This window comes from Equus quagga, chromosome 3 (assembly GCF_021613505.1).
Source record: "Equus quagga isolate Etosha38 chromosome 3, UCLA_HA_Equagga_1.0, whole genome shotgun sequence".
NCBI lineage: Eukaryota > Metazoa > Chordata > Mammalia > Perissodactyla > Equidae > Equus > Equus quagga.
This window is the reverse complement of record NC_060269.1, coordinates 51,531,735-51,544,134: the sequence shown is the minus strand read 5'-3', so window position 1 is coordinate 51,544,134 and position 12,400 is coordinate 51,531,735. Positions and strand designations below refer to the sequence as shown.

General features: G+C 38.6%; 1 protein-coding gene across 2 annotated transcripts in view; it reads right to left on the bottom strand.

Moving 5' to 3' along the window:
• TLL1 (tolloid like 1) overlaps positions 1-12,400 on the bottom strand; it is a 192,258-nt gene that overhangs the window by 146,467 nt on the left and 33,391 nt on the right. The window lies entirely within an intron of this gene.

Genomic DNA, 12,400 nt, shown 5'->3' with positions numbered 1-12,400 from the left:
CACTTAAAAAGGGAGGACAAATGCCACCATGAGAAGGAGGTGGATATGACCTGGAGGAATTTCCAGCAGAACAGAAGGGAGAAATAAAAGCAGCCCACAGAAATTTGAAAGACAAGAGGAGCAGTAGGGGAATCAGTCATCACGAGTGTCCCAGCTCCCACAGCATGTGTGGGAACAGCAAAGGGGACGGGGAGGGCCGGATCAGGCATGCAGAGAGAAAAGGTAAATGCAGAGAGCGTTTGAAACTGCTGGAGACAAGTGCCCTTCGAGTGGACCTCCCCCAGCGTGGGGCAGTGACTTCGGGACAAAATGCCAGTGGAAGTTAGTACTCCCAAGCCCTCCTCGACCCCCAGGAGGCAAGGAAGGCATTCAAGATGTTTCTCCGTGCCCTGTGCAGGATGCAAAGGTAGCTGATGAGGCTGGGTAAGACTTCCAAGAGAGTTACTGCAACAGAGTCAAGTGCTCCTGAAATTAAAACCTGAAGGACAGACTGCCAGGATGGAACGGACCGCCAACCTCAGGATTTTCAACAGTGCTGACAATCTGAGGGCTTTGCAGCAGTAGGCACACAAGTTCATGCTACCTGATTTCCACAGTGAACAGCAGTGGGCACAACAGCAGAGCTGTGACCCCTCTCCCCCTAGCAGAGGCCAGTGAGAACCCGGGGACAACACACAGATCGGAGGTGTCCTCTCTCCGAAGACCATGACGTCACATAACAACCCTCCCTCCCCATCCCCATGCACCCAGATAACATCTCAGGGAGTATATTAGGAAAAACTGATCAGACAGTAGGTGAACTTACTGAACAACTGTGCAAAAGGAGACTGCGATAACTTTATTTGGTGCTTTAAGTACTCCCACCACAATCAACGCGACCACTGGCATTCAATGAAAGCTTGAAAAATAAGACAAAGAAAAGAAAAAAGCTAGGGTTTTGTTTCCAGTTTGGTTTTTTGATTTTTGGGGGTTTTGGCACATAGAGCACATATAAACTTGAGTTTTATACAAGAATTTTTTGAGAAAGTTCATAAACTTAAAGCTGCTTTAACATTCCAATCAGAAGTGGTAAATGTACGCAGATAACATAAGTGTCCTACTGTACAGTTGATAAGAGCAGTATTATATCTATCCAACATTTACACTGCAGCTTTCCCAGCTCTTTTGCATACATACATCAAACAATTCAACATCGTAATTTATCCTATAGTTCAGCAAAGCTTATCATCTCGGAGAAATTTAAATTGTCAAATCAATGCATACAAAATGGAAGACTTTTTTTCACAGAGTCAACGAAACAAGGAACACATTACTGATTTTAATGTAGTAAAATGAATTATTAATGTATTAATAATTAATAATTTTATAAATAATATATAATTATTATAGAATTATAATTTATTTATGTAATATAATTATATTTATAATTATTATTAAATTGTTAATGTATTGACGTTTTAAAATATTTTTCTGCTGCTTAAAAAATGAGCAGAAGATCTAAATGGGGCCAGCCCAGTGGCATAGTGGTTAAGTTTCTCACCTTCGGCAGCCCAGGGTTTGCAAGTTAGGATTCCAGGCGGGGACCTACACACCACTCATCAAACCACGCTATGGCAGCATTGCACATACAAAATAGAGGAAGACTGGCATAGATGTTAGCTCAGTGACAATCTTCCTCAAGCAAAAAAAAGGAAGATTGGCAACAGATGTTAGCTCAGGGCCAATCTTCCTTGGCAAAAAAAAAAAAAAAAAAAAAAAGAGGGGGTAGAAGATCTAAATAGACAATTTCCCAAAGAAGGCCAACAAGTACATGAAAAGATGCTCACTATCATTAATCATCAGGAAAATGCAAATCAAACTACAATGAGAGGATGGCCTGGTGACATAGTGGTTAAGTTCGAACCCTCTACTTTGGCAGCCCATGGTTCATGAGTTCAGATCCTGGGCATGGACCTACACACCACTCATCAAGCCACGCTGTGGTGCCATCCCATATACAAAGTAGAGGAAGACTGGCACTGATGTTAGCTCAGGGACCACCTTTCTCAAGCAAAAAGAGGAAGATTGGCAACAGATGTTAGCTCAGGGCCAATCTTCCTCACACAAAAGAAAACAAATAAACAAAACTACAATGAGATATCACCTCACACCTCTTAGAATGGCTGTTATCAAAAAGACTGGAAATAACAAGTGTTGGTGAAAATGTGGAGAAAAGGGAATCGCGCACTGTTGATGGGAATGTAAATTAGTGCAACCTCTATGGAAAACAGTATGGAGGTTCCTCAAAAACTTAAAAATAGACTATCATATGATCCAGCAATTCCACTTCTAGGTATTTATCTGAAGAAAACAAAAACACTAATTTGAAAAGATATCTACACCTCCCTGTCCATTGTAGCATTATTTACAACAGCCAAGATATGGAAACAACCTAAGTGTCCATCAATGGATGAATGCATAAAGAAATGGTGGTGTATATATACAAACAAATATTATTCAGCCATAAAAAACAATGAAATCTTGCCATTTTCAATAACATGGATGGACCTTGAGGGCATTACGCTCAGTGAAATATGTCAGACAGAGAAAGACAAATACTATATGATCTCTCCTATATGTGGAATATTAAAAAAAAAAAGCAAAAACAGAAAAAAAAAAAAACCAAGCTCATATACAGAGAACAGATTAGTGGTTGAAAGCGGTGGGGGTTGAGGGTGGGAGCAATGGGTGAACTGTGTTTTTGGGGTTTTTTTTAATTTAAATAAAATGAATAAACTCTTTTAAAAAAGAAAAAAAAAATTTAGAAATAAACACTCACTTGGTGGCAGGTATTTAGGGTACTGCCAGTGTAACAGGACATTAAATGAGACACTTTCTGTGTCAGTTTCAGCTGAAGTTTCAAAATCTGCAAATGAAATAAAAGGTGCCAACCACCCCTTCTTTCTAAAGTGAGATGCTAGAGCACTTAGGTAGGACTTGCAAAGGAGGTCTCTAGAGACCAGCTTGCGATCCTGAAGTCATCATCTATCTTAAAATAGGCACTTATTTAAGCTTACAATATTGAAAAAGAAAAGCTAAAACCTTAGAATGAGATGGGACTCTAAATCTGTTTAATAACAACAGATTACAAACAAAATCTAAAGAACAGGAAGAAATCCAGATGACAAATGTCAAATGTCAAAACATCCAGTTAAATCCAGTATTAACCTGCCATTCTCAGTCTTCATTTCTGGCCTTATGGCTGAGCTCTATCTTCCTAGCCATGCATGGTTATTGCAGATGCTTATGAGCATCTCCAATATGAAAGGTTTATAAATTATCCCTATTTATTAATCTGCCCTTTTGTCTTGATGCAAACAGCTGTCTAGATAGAAATTTATAAAGAGGATGACAATCAAGGATAGGCAACGTTTTCTGTTAGGGAGACTCACTTTCTACCCACAAAAAATACTTCAGCTGAAAATTTCCCAGTATAAAGAAACAATCAGGAAGAGACAGTGGTTCAAGGTACAGGTTAAGTAACATCTTCAGAGTTAAAAGCATATGTTAACATGCCAAATAGCTGAAACAGCAGTACTATGAGTTCAAGAAAAAGGAGTGGGTGGGTAGGGTGGGGCGATTCTCAAGAGTGTGGACTAACTAGGGAAATTCCTGATTTCAAACGCCTCTGTGGCATTCTTTGCCTTTGTTTCTCACCTTTTTTCATTGAATCCTTTGTGTTTTCCCAAGACAAATTCCAGAGTCGGCAGAGCTAAAGTGGGGTGAAATACTGGATGGCAAACACCTCACCACCTGCTCCACAACATCCGACCCTTCTCTGACTTTTGCGCAAAGCTAAGTCCCAATTGGTGCCTCCACTGGCAGTTAAACTCTATCAGTGACTCCTGACATTCTTACTCATCAGCTTAGCATAGCTTCTGCTTTGCTACTAAAAGGCACACAGAGGACTCTATTCTCTGCTGATCAATTATCCAGCCACCTGCTAAGAACTTGTCTCCACCTCAGGCCTCTTCCTCTTTCCATAAATGTTGTAGCTCAGAATGAACTGCTGAGTGGAGAACCACCCTGTGCAGAATATGAAGCCAGCCATTGCAGCCTCCAGTATGAGCACACTGGAAGGCGTGAACTTCACAGAAGAGAAAAATACACCCAACAGCAATCTAACTGTACAAAAAATTTAAATTAAGCTTAGAAGAAGCTTAAGAAAATTAAATTAAGCCCAGAACTGAAAAGTACCACACTACGATTCAAGACAATTCTCCTATGTTATTAAAACCCTTCTCTGTCATTCAGTCATGGAATAGAGATGGTGCCTTGGCTTCACCATCTCAAGACATTTAACTATTCATTTGTATCAATAAACCCATGAAATAAGTTATAAATTATATTTTATTAGTCATTTTTCTTACAAGTTAAATTCTTCAACTGTATTCACAGCTAAAAAATGTCATCTATAAAATAAGGATAATAATTATCCTACTTCAAAGGGTTACTGAAGAAAGAAATTAAAAAGTACTTAGAACAGTGTCTGACAGAGAACAAGCACTTTCTAAACGTATGCTATTGTTACTGCTGTTTATTCATTTCCCTGTTGACATACTATCAAGATCAACTTATAGTCACTATACTACTTTACGCATATTTTTTTCCTTGAGTGTTTATAGATCATAAGAAACATATTTCCTTTTACATATTATTTCAACATTTGCACTTTAAAAGAATTTCTCAGGTATTATAAAGCAAATAAAGTGAAAAGAAAGTATTTGGGGTTGCCACTTGTTCAAAAGAAAAGAATTTCATTTGTCTAGGTGAATAATCACCCTGAGAGATTTATCTAAATTGCAGAAATTAGTTTTTGTTTACAAAAGGTATTTTTTTAAAGCGAGGGTCAGCAAACTTTTTCTGTAAGGAGCCAGATAGTAAATATTTTATTTTAGTCCTTGTGGGCCATGAATTCTCTGTTGCCAACTATTGAACCCCGCCATTGTAATGCAAAAGCAGCCACAGACTACACATGAATGAATGAGTGTGGCTATTTCAGTAAAATTTTATCTACTCTAGCTCTAAAGCATGCAGTAAGTGATTATTCATGTAGAAAACAAAATTTAATAGCCAATAAAAGAAAATGCACCTATTGCATAATGAACAGTCTTTAATAACTCGAAACATTTTAAATGATCATATATCACACTTACTATTGCTTATCCGTGCATTCCTCATAGAGTCCCTCTGCCACCACCACTGCTGGTCTATACATACCAAACAGTGACATGCTGGCCTTGAACACGTTTATTTGCACCTCCTCTTCCTCTTACCATGCTGATGAAGACAGCTGAACTCCAGTGATTTCTGGGAAAATGCACCCAGGCCTTGATTTCTGAACATTCCCCCTTAGCTCAATCCAGATTTAAAAGGATTGACTTTAAAGTGGCCAAATTAGCAAAGCTGTACTGATTCAACTCCAGCCAAGTCAGCTCTTTTCTGGGATATTTATTAGGTTAAGTGAGGTTGTGACAAACGCATAATGAGCAGTTAATCGTGAATTTTATATTCTGATTAAAAAAAAGAGTTTGTCAAATGTCCAAATACTTGGAATTTTATCATACAAACAGGGAACTAACTGATATCAAGGGTGGAAAAATACTTATTTGTGTTATAGAACCTTTTTCTTCCCAAGTACTCCACAGACATTACTTCATAAGTCCTGAGCAATGAACAGCAGGTATTATTAGATTTATTTCTAGCAGGAGAAGTTCAGACATCAAGAAATAAAGTATCACAGAGTCAGCTACTTGGCTGGAAATAGAAGACAGATTTCCTGAACTCGCATCAAGTCACTGTGATATCTACTGCATAACTTCTTTTTATATCTGGATATTTCTGAAGGAAAGCAACAGAAAAAGTTGTTCCACTTAAACTCCCTTCCCTTGACAAAAGTCAGACTTGCTGAGGGAAAACTCATGCAAAATTTGTCTACTTCTTTAAAGAGGATATAAAGATGAATTTCCCTGAGAATACTCTCCTTTCTTTTTATGACATCCTCTGAGGAAAGATACTGAATTTCACAGCTGCAGAAGAAAACTGAGTGGGATGGGGGCTCAAGCCAAGCTGAGAATCACTTGTTCAGCAATGCTGACCAGAATTTGATCACCCTACGCCAAACATCGGTGCTGTCTGTCGTCCATTTGAGCCAGGAGCCTCGGCACTGTTTCTGCCATCATGTTCTCTACTTGCCTTAGAAGGGCTGAATGCGACGGCACTGCACTTGGTTCCCCTCATTTGTGAATTAAATCAGCAGCTTTAATTACCCAAGTCCATTGCCCCAAAGGCGTTATTAAAATTCAAAATTATTTCAAGGGAACCTAATGGGGAAAAAAAAAAACAGGCAATTTTTTGTTTTAATTGAATTTGTTGTTCCTGACTTTTCTGCACCACAAGCCACAGCATTAACAATGAAGCAGCAGATTAGGCACAAGTTAAGACGAGTAAAGTAGGAGAGCCCAGAGCCTGAAGGAATCCTCAGACTATAATTGAGGCTGTCTGTACTTGTGATGCACACGTCGGAAATGAATGAGTGGCGAAAGTGTAAGGGCAAGCGCTAAGTGATAATATTTACTTTTCACAACTTTAAGATTCTTTTGCAAATTTATCATATTTTAAGGTAATACAAGAAGAGTATTTTTATTCAATGATGTTCCAGCCATACTGAAACTTTTGGTAAAGAACATACCAGGGCTTTCATAAGTGTAAGTTTTTGCCTATGCCATTCTTTTTGCCTGGAATGTCCTTCCTTCCCTTTTGACAAGTCGCTCCTCTTCTCCAACAGCCACGTCAGAGTCTGTCTTCTCTCTGACGGCTTACCCAGCTCTCCTTATCACAGGTAGTGGCTGTCTCCCCTGTTCTGTAGAACTTTAATCACACTTTTATTAGAACGCTTATCACAGTGCACGGTCCCTTCTGTTTACGTGTCTGTCTCCCCAGTTAAATCACAGGCATTTGGAAATTGGGGATTTCATCTTCTGGTCTTCTGTATGGTTTCACTCGTAGCACCCAGCACATCTATTTGACACAGAGGAGGTGCTCATGTGAGGCTGAATAAATGGTTTAGCCGAATTATTTTGACTTTGTTGGGCTAGAACCTTAGATCCCATTGCAGTTCCAAGTTTTAGAGATAAAGAAATGAAAGAGTTGAAGTGACATGTCCAAGGTCACACAGCTACAGAACAGGCCTCCTGACTGCCTCTCCGCTCTGTTGGGAAATGACTTTGAAAAGATTGCATTTAGCACACAACAGAGAGCCACACCAACTTACACATACTTATTTAAGTAAGGGGGATGGAAAAAGAAGGAAGGAAAAGGAAAAAGGAAGACAAAGAAGAAGGAAAACTGCAAATCCTAGATCAGGGTTTCTCAACCTTGGCACTATCGACATCTCGGACTGGATGGCTCTTCGTTGTGGGGGCTGTCCCGTGTATTGTGGGATGTTTAGCATCATCTCGGGTCTCCACTCACTAGACACCAGTAGCAACCCACTCCTGAGTTGTGACAACTAAAAAGGTCTCTAGACATTGCCAAATGTCCCACATGGGCAAAATTGCTCCTAGTTGAGAATGACTGCCCCAGGCGAACAATCTCAGAGGAGGTCATCTACATTACTTCAAGCAAGGTACCAATAAATTAGCATGTATAGTACACTGGCTTCAAGCCAATGCTCTCATATTAAGCATAGAAGCCAGAAGCCGAAATGTTTAATCCTCTTACATTTTTATTAATCCATTTTATTAAAAACAATGATGCTGTCACTTGGTCTATGGCTGCTAATGCAACAGCTAGAGCAGAAGAAAAAACTAGCTAAAACTTCCATTTCTAAAGGGAATTAAACACACTTAACATGTTCTAGAGATAATCTTAATAATTTCTACTTTAGCTTTACTTTAAACTTGCTTAAAGTTCCATCCTCAGTATCAAATATAAGAACCACAAATTCAATATTTCTACCAAACACAGTCTAAGGAAACCAAAATTAGTGAAAGAGTAAGCAAACACCCTTTGAAAATACTGATTTTAGTATATATTTTCCAAAAATCATGCCTTCTTTCATGGTATACACAGGTTTCTAATTGACATTTTTATATACTTGCATTTTTTTTAATGCTTAAAGCTAGCTCTAGTATGCAGAGTCCTGCTCTAGTTTCTAAATATGTAGCACAACATCAAATTCACATTTCCAAACTGTAATATCAAACATGAAGGAGCTGTGATTGATCAAAAAAAAAAGAGAACATAAACTTAGTATGCTCCATTCATCTGGTGCAATAAAACCTTATCACAACTTAACAAGTAGAATCCAAAAATGCAGCACTTCAATTGTATCAATGACGAGGTTCCATTACTGCAGCTTAATGAAATGACAAACTTGGCCAGTACTGCTAGCTGGCTGGGAGTTCTTGGGGTCTAGCTTCCAACTCCTGGCTTTGGCATGAAAGCACTGGGTGGAAGCTGTCCACTCTGACTTAAATATCAAAGAAGACAATGCATGGCATTAATGCCAGCTGTGATGTCCAGAACAACAGGTATCCCTGAAACTCAGGTGATTTCATCACTAGATTGTGCAAATTGGACCCAAAAGATACTCAAAACTCACCCCTTTGCCTTCTTCTTCCTGATACAAAGTGGCCTCCCATTTCTCACCCTATGTCACCCTCCTCTGTGGTCTTCCTGTCCCCATAAGATAAGAACTTTAGCCAGAGGACAGAAGCAAATTGCCAGTCACACTGTATGCAAATTCCAATTCTTATGGCGATTTTAAATGCTCAAGTTTTTAAATGCATTTAAGAGGAATATCACAGCTTTAAGTATGAAGTTTTTAACCTGAAACCTTTCCCATCCTGCTTGCTATCTCCTCAATAAGGTCTTAAAATCTGAATTAATATGTTAAAAAAGAGAGGGAGAGAGATCAATCTACACACACACACACACTTGACATTTTACTTCTACTGCAATCCATAGCTTCCCAAGCTATCTGGGAATTGGGGGTGCTACAAGGTTGACAAATCATAATTACTGCTACCAACTCTTCGACACGTGATAATATTCAAAATGTAATCTTTCATTTAAGTTGCATTATTTTCCTACCCCAAAGCCTCATTAAATAGCATAGAAACAATTTTTATGTTTCAATAATTTTCCAATAATTAATATCCCATGATTAGGATATTACTTTATTTAAAACTTTGAAAGCTGACAGATAAAATGTTGATAATCTGCTAGTTCCAAAAAGTCAGCAATTTCTGATTATTGACTAAGACTGCAAAAAACTTTTGCTGTATTTTGGGGACTTGATGATATATAAGGCATCATCCTTTTAGGGGAAAATTTCCCATTTTTCCCATTACCCTGGGCTTGGAGGCAGGGCTACTGCATATGATGGTACTATTTATACATTTGCAACAATTCCTGGGTGGCAAGTGGGAGTCTAAACCCAGCCTAGTCTCGGTGCCAAGCCACACCTGGAAGGAAAAAGTGCCTTGTAATTCTTCTTCTCAGAGAGGGTACAGTTTTGTAATTTATCCAAAGACAAGCACAAGCTAGTTAATGATATCCCTGCCTGAGAGACAGAGGTACGCTACAGCAGCTCGGGAATCACTCACAAGGGGAAGACCAGGCAAAGGAAGGAATCTCATGCAACTTGAGGTGACCCTCTCAAATCCTGTGCTCGCTACCAGAGCTTAACCCTCAGAGAAGAGGAGCCTCTGTCAAAGATCACATTCCAAGATCTCCAGTTTTTAGACACACAGAAATTCTGAAAATCATAAGACAATGTGCACAAATAGCCTAAGTTACTGAAGTACTGTTCTGTTTTTCAGCTTTTCTATATTTATCACTATCAGTCTCTTTACGCAACAGGGAAAATCTGAAAATTCGATGTGGCACATGGATCTCTGAATTAAAATTACTTACGATCCACATGTTTGAGGAAAAACACTTCTGAGATGTCCCATTGTCAAGCCAGGGTTTGTAAGTCTAAAAAATCATTCTAAAACCTTGGGGTGGGAAATGGAAAACAAGGACGGAAAGGAAGAGAAGGAGACAAGAGAAGAAGGGCAGGGAAGGAAAAGGATGATTATAGTAAAGAAATGAAGGAAAGGAAACAATGGAGAAAAAGCAAGCTCAATGTTTTGCTTTCGGTTAATTACAGAACAGTAAACAATGTTCATGCAAATATTGAGATTTCTAAACCACTCTTTCCACTACAGGTTTTGAAAACAAACAAGCAATGACAAAAAAAATCACAGCAAGTATTTGATGCTAAGAAGTTTCAAAACAGATACTCCTCTTAAGTTTATGATGTTTAAATTATGAATGCCAACATAAATAAGTTCCTTACCTCCTGTTACCCATCCATTCATTTTTGGCCTTTTTCTCCCTTTCCAGTGTTCTTGGCATAGGTCACTTGGTGTGCACTGTTGCCCTGGCTTCCAGAGCCCCCGTAGGCTTTTCTGAAATCAGCCCTGACAAGCCACAGCAACCCTGGTAAAATGAGATCTCTCTGTCTTTCTCTCTCATCCAACAGCCCTCCTCTCATCTCCAACCTAAAAATCCACCTTTGACTGCTACCCTTCTTATGTAATTCATGTTTCTTTGTATTTCTTCTCAAATTCTGCTTACTTTCCCTTTCACGCATGACAGTACCCAGGGGGATTGGTTCCAGGATCTCCCGGATACCAAAATCCACAGATGCTCAAGTCACTCATATAAAATGGGGTCGTATTTGCATATAACCTACACACTTCCTCCTGTAACCTTTAAATAATCTCTAGATTACTTATAATTCCTAATACAATGCAAATGCTACATAAATAGTTGTTATACTGTATTGTTTAGGGAATAATGACAGAAAAGCCAAATCTGTACACATTCAATACAAACGCAACTATCGTAGGCCTTTCCGTCCATGGTGGGTTGAATTCATAGATGCAGAACCCACAGATATGGAGGGCCAACTGTACTTCTTCTGTTTCTGCTCTTCTATGAGTTTTCATTCTAAACATGTGATGAGATTTAAAACAATTTTTTTAAATTGTATATGGAGTGACAGATAGAACTAAAGAGTTTCAAACCACAGAACAGCCTCAGCTGAAGTATGACTATACACACCTGTCAACACTACCTGTGGTTTTATTACCCACTGGGGACCAAAGACTGCTCTGTTCTTTCTGGTCCAGCAGCTTAGAGCCTCACTTTGTCTTACTACAAAACATCAAGGGAAAGACGTCAAAAAACTTTATGCAATAGCTGCCAGCATGTCTAAGTGACATAATACGGATAAAGAAGAGGATCCACAGGGTACAAAACTTAAGGTCAGGAGACAAGCAGGAAAGTCCCACCACCCTTGGAAAAGTAAGGACGGGGGAGGAAACAGAATGGAGAAAGGGACCAAGGGAAGCGAGAGAAGTCCGAGAAAGAACAGAGGAGAGAGAGGAAGGAGGGCTGATAAAGACAGTCTGTTTCCAGGACACACCATGGTAACTCAAGCTGCTTTTCACAAATATTTTGATGTTGTTATTCCATGTATTTCAGCCAGCCATATATTAATTACTTTGTTTCTTGCTTTTTTTTTGATAAGTCATATAAGGAGACAACCTTCTCTAAAGTGCATAAAACATCCAGATTATTTTAGATGTTTTGTTATAAGCATTGCACTCAAAAGATTAACAAATATTCTACAGCCTGGCACAGTTAACAAACTACTTTCACATATACAATCTCATTTGGTCCCCCCGGCAACCTAGGAGAGTAGACAGAGCAGGTAATCAGACCTGATGCTCAGAAAACTTAAATGACACTCTAGTAAACTGGGAAATAGAAACTTAAAATATACCTGGGGTTTTTTGCTATATGTACCATGCTGTTTCCAGTACTCACTATTTTAATATGTTATAGGATGGATTCAACTAAGGAAAGTAGAAATATGTAAAACATTAATTTGTATATCAGTAGTTCAAATTTATTTATCTGAGTTGGATCCAAGCCATTAGACAGAAAAAGAGAAACCAATTTCAATCTTTATTTACTGCAGGATTTTGTTTTCCCTTCTATGTAGTCATGTATTACAATTTTACACACAAGAGTTCAGCTGTACAAGAGGAATTATCTTCGCATGATCTTCAAATGCTGTTACCATATAACTTATAAACAGCTAGAAAAACTATTTGAAAAGACTTAGATCCTCAGGACTTGATGAGAATAAAACTTGATGGCATTGTAATATTTTCTATTCTTTCATCATTTTCCCCTCTTATCTCTGTTCTTAATGAACATTCCATCTTAATACAAGCATCCTATTATAACTTCATTATTTTGCCCTGAAGGAAAAACCCAATCCCAGTTTGCTGTAACT